A 14701-nucleotide genomic window follows, 5' to 3' on the forward strand; every position below is an offset into this window, starting at 1 on the left:
AATGGAACTAAAGCAAGAATTCATGATGATGATAAAACTCTGCATATGCAGTCAGGAGACTGATGACCTGTGAAATGAACTGTTAGAAATGTGCAGATATGTGTAAACATTGATCAACATTTAACATCCAGCATGGAGCAAAACTTCTGACCGACATCTATGAGAACCTTTAATCTCGTCATCTTTGTAGTGAAATATGACTCATTAAACCTTTCCATGTATTTTATCCACAGTGAAAACTATTCACTTTGCTGGACCCCAAAAATCACATGTGTTCAATTCATTTCATTAGATACTAGCAATACTGTTAAATTGGACCTCATCACTATCATATAGCAATTAATGTGAAACTGAGTCATATCATAATCTATATATGTAATATGTTTTTGCCTGAATCTTCCACCACAAACAGAAAGAGGACATGTGAGCTGCTGTCTGAGTAACAATGCAAATACACACCAGAAATTGTTTAGTAAAGACAAATTTAATAAATGAAAGCTGGTGAGAGGGCCTTTAGTGCATCCATCCATCCATTCATTTCTTCTGCTTATCTGGTTCAAGGTTGGAGCCGTCCCAGCTGTTATGGGGTCAGAGACGGGGGTACAACCTGGACAGGTGGCCAGTCTAACACAGAAACACACAACCATTCACACTCACATTCAACCTAACTGCATCGCTCTGGACTGTGGGAAGAAGCCGGAGTACCTAGAGGGATCCACAAAGGCACGAGGACTCTCTTGCTCTCAGGTCACTGCCGTTCACGCTGCTCTGAACACTCTCAGTTGTCTTTGGAACAAATAACACCAAATGAGAGTGAATCACTTCAGAACAACAGGAACACTCCTGGTTATTGTGAGCAAACGTCATAACAAGATGAATATATTTACCATTTTAATGAGGGAGAATCTTCTGTGTGGAGTTTCTTCTCAGCGTGACTCTTTTTCCTGACTTTTAGAAACAAGAGGCAGAAAAGAAAGAATAAAAGTTAAAACCTCAACAATTTTCAAATATTTTAGGACAGAATTTTAGAAACAACCTTAAACACTATTTACTACTTACCACTTTGTTCAGGCTTGCTGGTGTTCGACATGCTTCACTTTATATTAAATCCTGAAGCGCTTCCTCAGTAGAGTCGGGCTCTGGATGCTGTTCTCTTCCTCCGGAGCCTTCCTCTTAGCACCCTTTGCCGACGTCTTCAGAAAACGGCAGAGAACCGACATGAGAACTCTGCCGTCTGCGCTGTAGTCTGTTATTCTCCAGCGGTTCGTCATCTCCGTGTCCTCTGTTTGGTAAACGGTGGCGATGACTCTGGTGGGGAATGTAGTGAAGAGAAAAGAGTTTCCAATTGCTTTATTTTTGTTTCTCACCTTAGTCACAGATCATCTTAGATGAACACCTGGAGCACCAGGAAAGACATTGCAAGCTGTACCTCCTTGTATCTGGAACCAGCAGGGAGGCCATCAACATATACTACCTTGTGATGGATAAGAAGCTCATCCCCTTCCAGGAAACCACATCATTGGTAGCCATTGATGAACGCTTTAAACATTACTGTTTTCAGTTTATGAAAACAGATGATGCTCCAACAAACTTTTAGTTGAAGTTTTAAAGTGAATGAAAATAATTGTTAAAAATAAATTCTTAAATTAAATTCAAGAACAGCAGCTAAGACCCAAATTAATATGCAGTGTTACTGTCCATTGAGGTCATTGCACCGTGCACTTTGTCTGGTTTTGACTTTTGTTATGAATAATTTATGGATAAAGAATCCTTGTGTAACACAATCTGTACTTACACCAAAACTTTAATGCTTGGAAATCAGGACTGTTGACCTTGGGCAATTCACTAAGTGTCTGTATCATCAATTTCACCACAACACAATGTTTTAGGCCCCAAAAAATCAGTTTCTATAGAAAGAGGTTACAAAAATTGAAATGTGTCCCAAAACTCTGTAACCCATCAGAGGCTAGTTTTGTAAAGGAGTTTGGTAGTAGCTGCTCCACCATAGGAACAGCAAGACCTCCAGCACACAACGAACACCACACTCACTTAACATAGACACATTTATTAAAATACAAGTTTAAACAATAACCCTTTTCTTTTACTGTCTTTCCACTCAGTGTTCCCAAAAAAAAAAAAAAGAAAAAAGAAGAAAAACAAAACAAAAAAAAACTTATCAAGGTCCTTTGGCCAAAAAACAAAAAAAAAACACCTGAGCTCAGGGAAAGGTAAAGTGCAACGTTGGGGCCCTCCAATTTGTTCCTACCGCCCTGTTGGAACAGTGTAGTATCCAGTAACCGCATCCAGAAAGCAGAAGCATCCACTTGCAGCAACGACCATCTACCAGGTAGGATGTTTCAGTGGAGTCATCAGATGAGGAACATCATCCAGTAGGAACAGGATACCAAAGGAAAAACCAGCCTACACACACCAGGATGCTGGAGAATTAACCAAAGCATATTCATGACTTCCAGTATCACTAACGGCTCATCTAGCAGTCTCAACATCATAAAAAATACAGGCTTGTTCATGTAAAAAAAAAAAAAAACAAAAACAAAACAAAACAAAAAACACTGTTCAACTTTTTTAGGCATGAAAACATCAAGGCCTGGACCTGGACTAGGCCTATCCGGTCTTTAAATGACGTGATGAATCCTGCTCCTGGGTTCAGACTACTCTGTTTATTAAAGCTGTTGTGTTTTTAACATGTTGTAATGCTTTGTATTTTGTTCTAATCTTGACAAGGCCCAAAGAAAAAAAAAAAATAAATAAAAAAAAGGAAGAAGAAAAAAAGTCAGTGATCACTGTGGAAATCTCTCGGGTTTTAAAACCTTATGATTTAACTACAACCTAGCTCATGCAGCGGTAAATAATGACTAACCTCGTATTGTGGATGGATTATCTCAGTTGTTCTCCTGACTGAAGTTTGGTTCTTTGCAGGATCCTGCCAAGCAACTGCATTTGTCCCTAACCATCGGGAACCCTCGCTTCAACTTTTATTTTTTAATTTTTTCAGATATCTCTCAGTCAGAACATGCTATATTATGCCTGGGTGAAAACTAGCGAGCAAATTCCCTGCTAACTTAAATGTAATAAATTCTGTTTTCATGGATGCCTGGAAATGGCTAATGACATGCTGTGATGCATTCAATGACTGCCAAATGATCAGAAATCTCAATCTTCGGAAAACCTTAGTTACATTCAGCATTTTTCCTTACACAACAGTAGGGAGCCTAATGGTAAAGACCTGTGTTCTTCAGAGCAAGCTGAAAGACAAATACTCGATAGCTTTAAATACTGTTAATTACTTCTTGGACACAGATTACTTTTTGGCACAACATCACAACATCGGCACAACTTTGGTCAGTATCCAAGTGACTTCTTCGAAGAAGTCACTTGGATGAGTGACGAAACGTTTCTCCCATAAAATGCTACGTCCAGATGAACAGAATCAACTTTTGGAGATTTACTTTCCTGGATGATTGAGAATGCATCAAGACATTATGAATAGTCTGAATAGTCGTTATGAATTTCAGTAATTCTTTTTATAAAGTGGTGATTTTTTTTTTTTTTTTTTTTAAAAAACAGCATAGAAAACCACAAAGACTGGCAAAAAAAAAAAAAAAAAAAAAGAACATGAAATAGTAAAATTAAATGAGAAAAATAATTTTTTCTTTTGAATAAATGAAATTGGTTTTAGGTGACACTGGGAGTCATGGTGATGAGGATGGCGTGTTTGAGCTACGGATATAAAAGCAGAAGGAAAAATTGGAATTCGGTTTCATATTTCAGTGCAAACAGGAGCTTTTTCCTACTAGTGCTGTGAAAACTCGGATTTTCCGAACTCTTCAAGAAACGAAGGAATTGCAAAATGATTTCTGCCGACTTAGATCGCTAGATGCACCTGCTATCCCTTTTCATTGAGCGTGAGAAAGATCAATGCTATGGTAAGTACAGCAGGCTAAAAGGTATAATATAATATGTCAGACTGCTGTGCGCCTCCAATAAGGAGGTGTGAGGTTTCTCACCTAAATGCAGCTGCTTTATTCTCAGCAGATTGTTGCTCAACTAATATGAAAACGTTAGTCCTTAATGTGAATGCGTATTAAAACCTCAATGAGAGTCCATGCAGCCTTACACCACATGAAAATGTGAAGGCTTTCATAAACAATGAGTTCTGCTGGGAGCTTCTTACTGTGTGTGGAATAACATATGATGATGTAAAGCCATGTCTTGACAATTTAAATTCAGGCTTTAATTTGTGCGATCACATGATTAATGTAGACGCACGCTTTGTTTCCTCGTAGCTGAGCTGGTGAGTCCAACCATTTCACGTCAGATGGTCGTCATTAACTTGAGGAACCGTCAACTGACCAACAGCAATCTGGACTCCATGTCCCACCTGGTCCTCACTCTATACCATAACCTGGTGACGGGGTCCAAGGACTTTCCTCACATACTGTTTAAAGGATTGCTCCACCGGGACCAGGTGACGACTCCATTTGTCCATGTGAGGCTGAGCCAGAGAGAGAACACCGCTCCTCCTCCTACGGACTCACCAGCTGGGATGATGCTGCCGCCTGCGGGCTCCAGTTCTCATCCACGCTTCCTGACTTCAGTTCTTCCCGAGAAAGCGGATCTTGCTGTGCTGAAGGCAGACCGGAGGAACTGCGTCCGCACCCTGACTGTCGACTGCCTTCCCGTCACCAGAGTCATCTCCACCGTTTACCGAACAGAGGACACGGAGATGACGAACCGCTGGAGAGTAACAGACTACAGCGCAGACGGCAGAGTTCTCATGTCGGTTCTCTGCCGTTTTCTGAAGACGTCGGCAAAGGGTGCTAAGAGGAAGGCTCCGGAGGAAGAGAACAGCATCCAGAGCCCGACTCCACTGAGGAAGCGCTTCAGGATTTAATATAAAGTGAAGCATGTCGAACACCAGCAAGCCTGAACAAAGTGGTAAGTAGTAAATAGTGTTTAAGGTTGTTTCTAAAATTCTGTCCTAAAATATAGAAAATTGTTGAGGTTTTAACTTTTATTCTTTCTTTTCTGCCTCTTGTTTCTAAAAGTCAGGAAAAAAAGAGTCACGCTGAGAAGAAACTCCACACAGAAGATTCTCCCTCATTAAAATGGTAAATATATTCATCTTGTTATGACGTTTGCTCACAATAACCAGGAGTGTTCCTGTTGTTCTGAAGTGATTCACTCTCATTTGATGTTATTTGTTCCAAAGACAACTGAGAGTGTTCAGAGCAGCGTGAACGGCAGTGACCTGAGAGCAAGAGAGTCCTCGTACCTTTGTGGATCCCTCTAGGTACTCCGGCTTCTTCCCACAGTCCAGAGCGATGCAGTTAGGTTGAATGTGAGTGTGAATGGTTGTGTGTTTCTCTGTGTTAGACTGGCCACCTGTCCAGGTTTTGCCCCTGCCTCTGACCCCATAACAGCTGGGACGGCTCCAACCTTGAACCGGATAAGCAGAAGAGATGGATGGATGGATGGATGGAAGGATGATCCAAAGAGAAACATTAAAGGCTCTCTCACCAAAACAAGATAAGAATGCATTTTACATATGAATCTTCATTCATTCATTCAAATGTTGAAACTAGGGCTGCCACAAACGATTATTTTGATAGTCCACTAGTCATCAATTATTTTTGCAATTAGTCGACAGCTTATTGCACCAGCATGCATCTGCTCTAATATAACTATCATTAGCTTACAGCATGAAGTGTTTAAGAGAACAGCATGCTCCTCGTCAGATTGATGGGAGGAAAAGAAAATTTTAGAGTTTAACTAGGTGGCTGCTATGCTCACAGAACTGGGATGGTTTCAATGAGCATGTAACCAACATAACCAAGGTAGGTAGTGGACATGCTGTTCACCTGCTCCCTCAATCTCAAACAATGCTTCAATTGGCTGAATGGGGAAGATGTGCAAGTTTATCTTTCTGAAACAATTAGCACATTGTAGTGACTTGTGAACCACAATCCATCATGGAATTGCATTGCACACCCTCACACAAAACAGAAGCTGCACAATGAGAATCTAGCAGACTGGCTGGCAAGCGAGATTTGGAATCAAAATCTTCAACCATTGTCTGGGTTTTTATTTTTCTCTGAAAATGAATGCTTTGGTCAAATAAGGTGGGATTGATGCTGGTCTCAGCTCCTGGGCGTCCCACAACAAGAGCTGCTACAAGTTTAAAGTAAAAGGCTCAGTAACCTGTTGGGCTTGGAACCTTTCTTGCTTTGCCTGACAGACTAGTGTCTGGTTAGGTTCATTCAGACGTCGAGCAGCAGTATCATCATCTTCACCACATCTAAAGCTGAACCACACTTCTGGCAGACAGGGAACCTTAACAGGTCTCCTGCCACTGCTGTTTCTTGCCATTAAGTAATCTTTGCCATCACTTATTTTCTTTAGGACATTTCTGGTACCGAGCGAGCTCTCTAAGTTTCTTAGACAACTGATCTGTCTTATTTTGAAGTTTAACAGTTTGTTTTCTCTGTTTTGACGCTGCACTAAGCTCACTGTCGAAAGGAGGATTCATGGACCTTTGGCTCAGTTTCTCTACTTGCTTTGCAAGCTTATCCAATCTCCTTTCAAGCTTAGATGCCTCGCTCTGTTTTGTAGTCTGTATTGGAACAGGCTCATCATCAGAGGAGGGTACATCAAAAATGGAGTGGGCATGTACAGCTGGCTTTTGTAGAACCAAGATATTTTTTCCTCTTGTCTAGCTTTGCAGATCTAGCACCTTCCTCAGTTCTCAACACAAGGAGTATTTTTGAAAATGCTGGTGGACTGTTCTTTTTGTTCTCTAGCTGGAGAGCTATGATGAGACTCATCCCAGCAGCCTCTATTGAACTGTCTGAGCAGGTGTTTCAACAGAGACTCCCCCTCTAGAAGTAGCTCAAGTAAGGAGGCTATGGAGTCTGTTCAAATATGCTGAGGGCTTTTCTCTGCTATTCTGACTGGAGCTGAGAAAGGTTGCAAAAAAAAACTCTTCTCCGTTATCTACAAGACTAAAAGCAGAATCAAGCTGCCTAATATAAGCTCTGGGTGGGGAGCTCAAACCAAACAACTTAAAAACATCTGTCGCTGGACTGAGCAAACTTTCAAGAATGTTCCTAACCCTAAAGGAGGAATCACTGAGGGGAAGATCCACTTGTATACCTCTTCCTGAGCAACATCTCAAATGGTTTTAACAAACGAACCAACAGCAGGATTCTTGGGGCTAGGCTAGTCACCAAAGACCTTGGTTGATCTTGGGAATGGCTTGATCAGACGAATATTCTACCAGGACTCTACCCTCTGGATGGTTTGGTTCATCAGGAATCCAAACTATCCGAGAAACTTCACCATTAACTGAAAAAACACTAGCACTGTCATCATCTGTTTAAATCCTTTCAATTCCAGTCACAAAAGGTGAGCATTAGCCATCTACATCAGCGGTCCCCAACCCTCGGACCGGTCCGTGAGTCGTTTGGTACCGGGCCGCGAGAGTTGAGGCTCAGGTGTGAAATGAATGGTTTTCAGGGTTTTTAATCGTTTTTCAGCGTTATTTTGTTATCGTTTTTATCGTTAACTCGGTTTTCCTGGGTCTTTTCACGCGTGTTATGAATAAATCTTTTTTTTTTTGGTACCGGTACTAGTTTTATTTTGTTGTATTTATCCGCAACACCTTAAAGGCCGGTCCATGAAAATATTGTCGGGCATAAACCGGTCCGTGGCGCAAAAAAGGTTGGAGACTGCTGGTCTACATTAAAGCATCTGCAAAGGTACAATGTCCAACTCAATGCGGTTGAGAAAAATGAAAAGGTGGGTGTTGTGAGCTGGAAAGTCAAGGTGCTACTATCGTCCAATCTCCTGGCTGGCTCTCCACTTGTAACTCAATCTGTACTTACACCAAAGCATTAATGCTTGGAAATCAGGACTGTCTGTGTCATCAATTTCACCACAATGTTTTAGCGCGCACCCCCCCCAAAAAAGAAAGAATCACAATTTGTATAGAAAGAGGTTACAAGAATTGAAATGTGTCCCAAAACTCTGTAACCCATCAGAGGCTAGTTTTGTAAAGGAGTTTGGTAGTAGCTGCTCCACCATAGGAACAGTAAGACCTCCAGCACACAACGAACACCACACTCACTTAACATAGACACATTTATTAAAACACAAGTTTAAACAATAACCCTTTTCTTTTACTGTCTTTCCACTCAGTGTTCCCAAAAAAAACAAAACACTTTTCAAGGTCCTTTGGCCAAAAAACAAACAAAACACCTGAGCTCAGGGAAAGTGCAACGTTGGGGCCCTCCAATTTGTTCCTACCGCCCTGTTGGAACAGTGTAGTATCCAGTAACCGCATCCAGAAAGCAGAAGCATCCACTTGCAGCAACGACCATCTACCAGGTAGGATGTTTCAGTGGAGTCATCAGATGAGGAACATCATCCAGTAGGAACAGGATACCAAAGGAAAAACCAGCCTACACACACCCGGATGCTGGAGAATTAACCAAAGCATATTCATGACTTCCAGTATCACTAACGGCTCATCTAGCAGTCTCAACATCATAAAAAATACAGGCTTGTTCATGGAAAAAAAAAAACAAAAAAAACCCCCAAAAATTCTTAGGCATAAACACATCAACTCGGTAATTGACCTTGTATCGGCCGCCATATTAGGACGGTAGCCAGGCTTGCTTAGCCGCTAGCTTGCTAACATTCAGCTAAGCTCATTCACACATTCTATAACATTTAGCTTTCTTCCTCAACAACAAAAAAAAAAAAACCCATCCCAGCAGTTAACTTGACACCTGGCTGCAGCATAAAAAGGGACATAATATTCAATGTAAACATGAGCCCCAAGCTAACTCACCAGAGGAGTTGGTGTAATGGCGAATGCTTGTCGGACTCGGCTCAGCGCGTACCGCTTCATGATTTCTCTCTCTAACAACACATTAAAGCATCAGTTTTAAGTACAAATGTTTTGTAAACCTATCTACAGTGACTGGTGTTAAATGTACCCAGGTTTCCAGATCGCAGAGGGCACCAGAACAGCATGCATCTCACCAGATCGACGGGAGGAAAAGAAGAAATTCTGCAGTTGGACTAGGCCTTTGCTCACGGCACTGTGATGCGTTCAATGACTGCCAAACAGTGTTGCCAACTCCTCAGTAAGGAAAATCGCTATTGGCTGTCCTAAAAGTCGCTAGAAGTCGCTAAATGATGTCATCGCCTAATTTGCATAATTGGGCATGCTAATGTAATTGTAACCTATGTTGTTGGAGAGCGAAATAACATTGTGGAAGAGACATAAAGTGAGTAAAAAAACGTCCTAAATGCATTTAGAGTTTATTTAGAACTACAAATTTAATTTCTTTTAGCAATTATTGTTTTTTTAATGTCACAATTCCAACCCTGCTCCTTTACCCGGGCTTGGACCGGCAAAAGTGACCCGAAATTGGCACTCTGGGAGAGTTACTTTGTGTGTGTGTGTGTGTTTATTAGTAGTTTTAAAACTTGTGATCCACAAAACAGCATAACAGTAAAATAAGATCTGACTCCGTTACAGTCAGTGCGGGAGTAGCAGGCTTCACTCGTACGCGTTTGGACGCATAGGTGTGAACATCTCCTGCCCTGATAGCAGCTGGGGGAGGACTATCCTCGGCCCGTGAGCCCTTTGGCACGGGTGAGGTGCACCGTGCCAAAGCACCGCTACTTGTTGAGAGTAAGAGCGATATGCGCTTTCACGTCAAAACGTCGACATAAATAAGTCTCCAATAACACCAGAAAAAGTCGCCAGATTTGTCGCTTGTCGCTTTTTAGAAAAAAAGTCGCTAAGAGGGTCTGAAAACTCGCTAAATATAGCGACAAAGTCGCTAAGTTGGCAACACTGCTGCCAAATGATCACAAATTTCATACTTCGGAAAATTACCCAGGTTACATTTGCACTTAAATTTTCTTTACGCAACAGTAGGTAGCCTTATGGTAAAAAGCCGTGTTCTTCAAATCAAGCTAAAAGATAAATACTTAAAAAATGCACGGTGGTTACATTTGTAGATCCTTGGACAGTACACCTAGTGCGTTAATCCAGCATTTTAGGTTTTTTTCATTGATTACACCCTGCAGGCAAAAAAATGTGTTCTCGTTTGATCCTAAGATGAATGTTCACTGCAGTTTACGTTTACGTTTACGTGACCATGCGTGTGCAGGTTTTAGAATGCATTTAAATTTTTATCATAGTTCTTCTGGACATGTTACATGTAATATTCAAAATCCACATCAGTCAGATATTACTGAACATGGATCCCAGTTTAAATTAATTTGCGGGTGCGATATATTTCAAAGAGAAGCGAATCATCTGCTTTATATAAACAATCTCCAGTAAACAACACTTTCATTTATGTACATCTTTTTAAAACATTAGCTTTGATTTTCAAAAATGCAGAAGTTTCATGACACATGAATAAACCAGCTACTGTATGTGTGAGGATTTTTGTGATGACAGATGTTACAGACATCAACCATTATTCTCAAATGGCACAATGCAAATTTAAGTTTATGATGATGACTGAAACATCAAATTCCCCTAGGGTAGGGGTCAGCAACCTTTAACACCCAAAGAGCCGTTTGGACCCCGTTTCCATGGAAAAGAAAACACTGGGAGCCGCAATTACTTTTTGACATCTAAAATAAAGATAACTCTGTTATTGTTCTTTACCTTTATGCATAGGTATTAGAAAACAGTGGTTTCAATAAGTATCATTGACTGAACAATGCACAAGTAAGTAACTGGTGATAATTGAGGTTTGAACTCGGTTCTTAGTTATGTTGAATCGTTCTCTGCAAGCTACGACTGTAGAATGTGTTTTACTGACAAAGTATTTAGTCAGAAGGTGCTTCATTTCAACTGAAAACATACTCCAGCGTGTTTGTGTATCAGTTTTAGCTTTGTGGATAAAAAGAATCGTTCAACAAACAAAAACTTGTTTTGGCTTCGGTCTTAATGCCAGTCAAACGCTGTGGCTCATTCGGACTATTCCTCTAATTCTTGGTGATGTTGTCCCTAATGGCTCCAGCCATGAACTAGATAAGCAGAAGAAAATGGATAGATGGATCAAAGGATGATCCAAAGAAAAACATTAAAGGGCCTCTCAACAGCTTTCATTTATTAAATTTGTCTTTACTAAACAATTTCTGGTGTGTATTTGCATTGATACTCAGACAGCAGCTCACATGTCCTCTTTCTGTTTGTGGTGGAAGATTCAGGCAAACACATATAGATTGTTATTTATACGCAGTGTTTTACTTTTCAAACCATTTAGGCGTGTAAATGAGTTTCATGTATAATCTTATTTCTGTTCTTTGTTTAGAATCGTATTGTTTGGTCTGACCTATTTTTTTCAGTGGTAGAGACTAATGAGGTTCAGGTGTGTGTAAAGTCCTGTATAAAGCAAGTGGGATTTTGCCTACCAGGTTGGTTGTTTTATGGTAGAATGGAGATGCCAGAAATAAAGTATACTTAAAAGGAACTTGACTAGTATGCTGATGCTGTTCACTTATCACCCTCTTTGATGTTTATCTTATGCTACCCCACAAGAGAACATGCTTTAGAAATCAAATCCAAAATTGAATAATTTGTTCTGAAAAGTATATAAACATGTGTAAACACTTTGGTGAAAATAAGAAGAACTACATTTGAAAATGAATGATTGGAATCCAGACTTTTGACTTTTTTGGTTTTCCTCAATATTCAATCCTCTTAACATTTTTGTTTTCCAGCTTTTCTAGAAGGAAAATCATTTATTACACCACTGCAAGAAATCTGATGGCCAACTTTGTTGTTAAAACTGTTATGAAATCAGTTTTACCCCGGTTCTTTTATTCGTCGAAACTTCCAGAGACGGCACCGGAACTCAGTAGTCATTTCACAAAACCTTTATTCATCTTCATTTAAGCATGCACTTCTAGAAGGGAAGACGAGGCCGGTGTGTCCCTCTGCAAATCTTCACCCCTTTGTTAGTTACAGCCAGCTTTATAGAGGTGTCCCCATCATAAAACCCCCCACAGTGTGCTGCAAACTGTGTCTGTGTGCACGAGCACATGAATGCCTACATGTGCGCGTTCCCACGTGTCTATGTGAGTGCTCGTGTGTGACTGTGTACGCATACCTGTGTGTATGTGTGAGTGCACATGAGTGAGTGTGCGTGTGGATGTGTGTGCGTGACAGTTAAAACATTGTGGGTGTAGGTGACTCCCTAGAGGTCATAAAAACCCATCTCCCTTCCAGACCACAGTTATCCAGTTACAAATGTTGAGACCCCCACCCAAACATTCTCTGGGGAATTTCCACTCAGCATTAACTCCTCTCCGTTTTACTCTCACAGTTCAAGTGGGGGAGGGGTCTCCTACAATCTACTCCTAAGTTCATGACAGAATCAGGCCTTTATTACATTGAGGGCAGTGTCAGTGTCTCTACAATAGTTCTACATTCTATGTTAACACATTTCTAAACTCTAAAATAAGCTAAACACTCTACAATACTAATTACTGCCAGTCCACTCAGTCTTTCTTGTGCCGTGGAAGGTCTGTGGTAGTTGTTTAAGTACACAGTGAAGGGCAGATGATGCTGCTGTCTCCCTGTCAGCTGTGTTCTCTCATCTTCAGAAGTCTGGACTCGTGAGCCAACGTGCCAAATAAGAACTATCAAGTATGCATGTATGATCTCTTTACTTGGTACTGAGAGATGGCATCTAAAGGAATCGACTCTGGACTAAAGCAGTGTTTTAACCATTTCATTGTTAGCCCCGCCCCCTAACTCTGATGGGTGAGGTTGACAGATGAAATAAATTCATGGTGCAGTGCATCACAGTAACCATGGAAAAAATTAATAATCAACTGCTTCTAAATAATGAATGAATCAGTTGGTTTGAAATGAATTAACAGTTTAATTATATACTAAATACATTTATTTCCAATTTAACTCATGTGATTTAATGAATTTGACACTCATTATTTAATAATTGTTTATTTTAATTTTAGCACTCTTGACACTCCATAAATTACAGCTCAACTACTTGCTTGGAGATGTGTGGTTTTTTTTACAGTTATCTTTAAAGGAGAGTGTTTAGCACAATTTTCCATGTGCCAACCAATTACACATATACAGTGGGGCAAAAAAGTATTTAGTCAGCCACCGATTGTGCAAGTTCCCCCACCTAAAATGATGACAGAGGTCAGTAATTTGCACCAGAGGTACACTTCAACTGTGAGAGACAGAATGTGAAAAAAAAAAAATCCATGAATCCACATGGTAGGATTTGTAAAGAATTTATTCGTAAATCAGGGTGGAAAATAAGTATTTGGTCAATAACAAAAATACAACTCAATACTTTGTAACATAACCTTTGTTGGCAATAACAGAGGTCAAACGTTTACTATAGGTCTTTACCAGGTTTGCACACACAGTAGCTGGTATTTTGGCCCATTCCTCCATGCAGATCTTCTCGAGAGCAGTGATGTTTTGGGGCTGTCGCCGAGCAACACGGACTTTCAACTCCCGCCACAGATTTTCTATGGGGTTGAGGTCTGGAGACTGGCTAGGCCACTCCAGGACTTTCAAATGCTTCTTACGGAGCCACTCCTTTGTTGCCCGGGCGGTGTGTTTTGGATCATTGTCATGTTGGAAGACCCAGCCTCGTTTCATCTTCAAAGTTCTCACTGATGGAAGGAGGTTTTGGCTCAAAATCTCACGATACATGGCCCCATTCATTCTGTCCTTAACACGGATCAGTCGTCCTGTCCCCTTGGCAGAAAAACAGCCCCATAGCATGATGTTTCCACCCCCATGCTTCACAGTAGGTATGGTGTTCTTGGGATGCAACTCAGTATTCTTCTTCCTCCAAACACCACGAGTTGAGTTTATACCAAAAAGTTCTACTTTGGTTTCATCTGACCACATGACATTCTCCCAATCCTCTGCTGTATCATCCATGTGCTCTCTGGCAAACTTCAGACAGGCCTGGACATGCACTGGCTTCAGCAGCGGAACGCGTCTGGCACTGTGGGATTTGATTCCCTGCCGTTGTAGTGTGTTACTGATGGTGACCTTTGTTACTTTGGTCCCAGCTCTCTGCAGGTCATTCACCAGGTCCCCCCGTGTGGTTCTGGGATCTTTGCTCACCGTTCTCATGATCATTTTGACCCCACGGGATGAGATCTTGCGTGGAGCCCCAGATCGAGGGAGATTATCAGTGGTCTTGTATGTCTTCCATTTTCTGATGATTGCTCCCACAGTTGATTTTTTCACACCAAGCTGCTTGCCTATTGTAGATTCACTCTTCCCAGTCTGGTGCAGGTCTACAATACTTTTCCTGGTGTCCTTCAAAGCTCTTTGGTCTTGGCCATGGCGGAGTTTGGAGTCTGACTGTTTGAGGCTGTGGACAGGTGTCTTTTATACAGATGATGAGTTCAAACAGGTGCCATTCATACAGGTAACGAGTGGGGGACAGAAAAGCTTCTTACAGAAGACGTTACAGGTCTGTGAGAGCCAGAGATTTTCCTTGTTTGAGGTGACCAAATACTTATTTTCCACCCTAATTTACGAATAAATTCTTTACAAATCCTACCATGTGGATTCATGGATTTTTTTTTTTCACATTCTGTCTCTCACAGTTGAAGTGTACCTCTGGTGCAAATTACTGAC

The 14701-nt window shown here is 41.0% G+C and overlaps 1 long non-coding RNA gene across 1 annotated transcript; it reads right to left on the reverse strand.

The window, feature by feature from the left end:
* Window positions 1-290: 290 nt before the first annotated feature.
* On the reverse strand, window positions 291-9204 carry LOC120731466. The gene is made up of 6 exons (XR_005695369.1): window positions 9021-9204; window positions 8873-8943; window positions 8278-8497; window positions 1060-5460; window positions 888-948; window positions 291-786 (listed from the first exon to the last, which is right to left on the reverse strand). It is a non-coding gene; the product is annotated as an uncharacterized LOC120731466 (long non-coding RNA).
* Window positions 9205-14701: the final 5497 nt, after the last annotated feature.

This window comes from Simochromis diagramma, unplaced genomic scaffold, assembly GCF_900408965.1.
Source record: "Simochromis diagramma unplaced genomic scaffold, fSimDia1.1 OVJJ01000781.1, whole genome shotgun sequence".
Classification (NCBI taxonomy): domain Eukaryota; kingdom Metazoa; phylum Chordata; class Actinopteri; order Cichliformes; family Cichlidae; genus Simochromis; species Simochromis diagramma.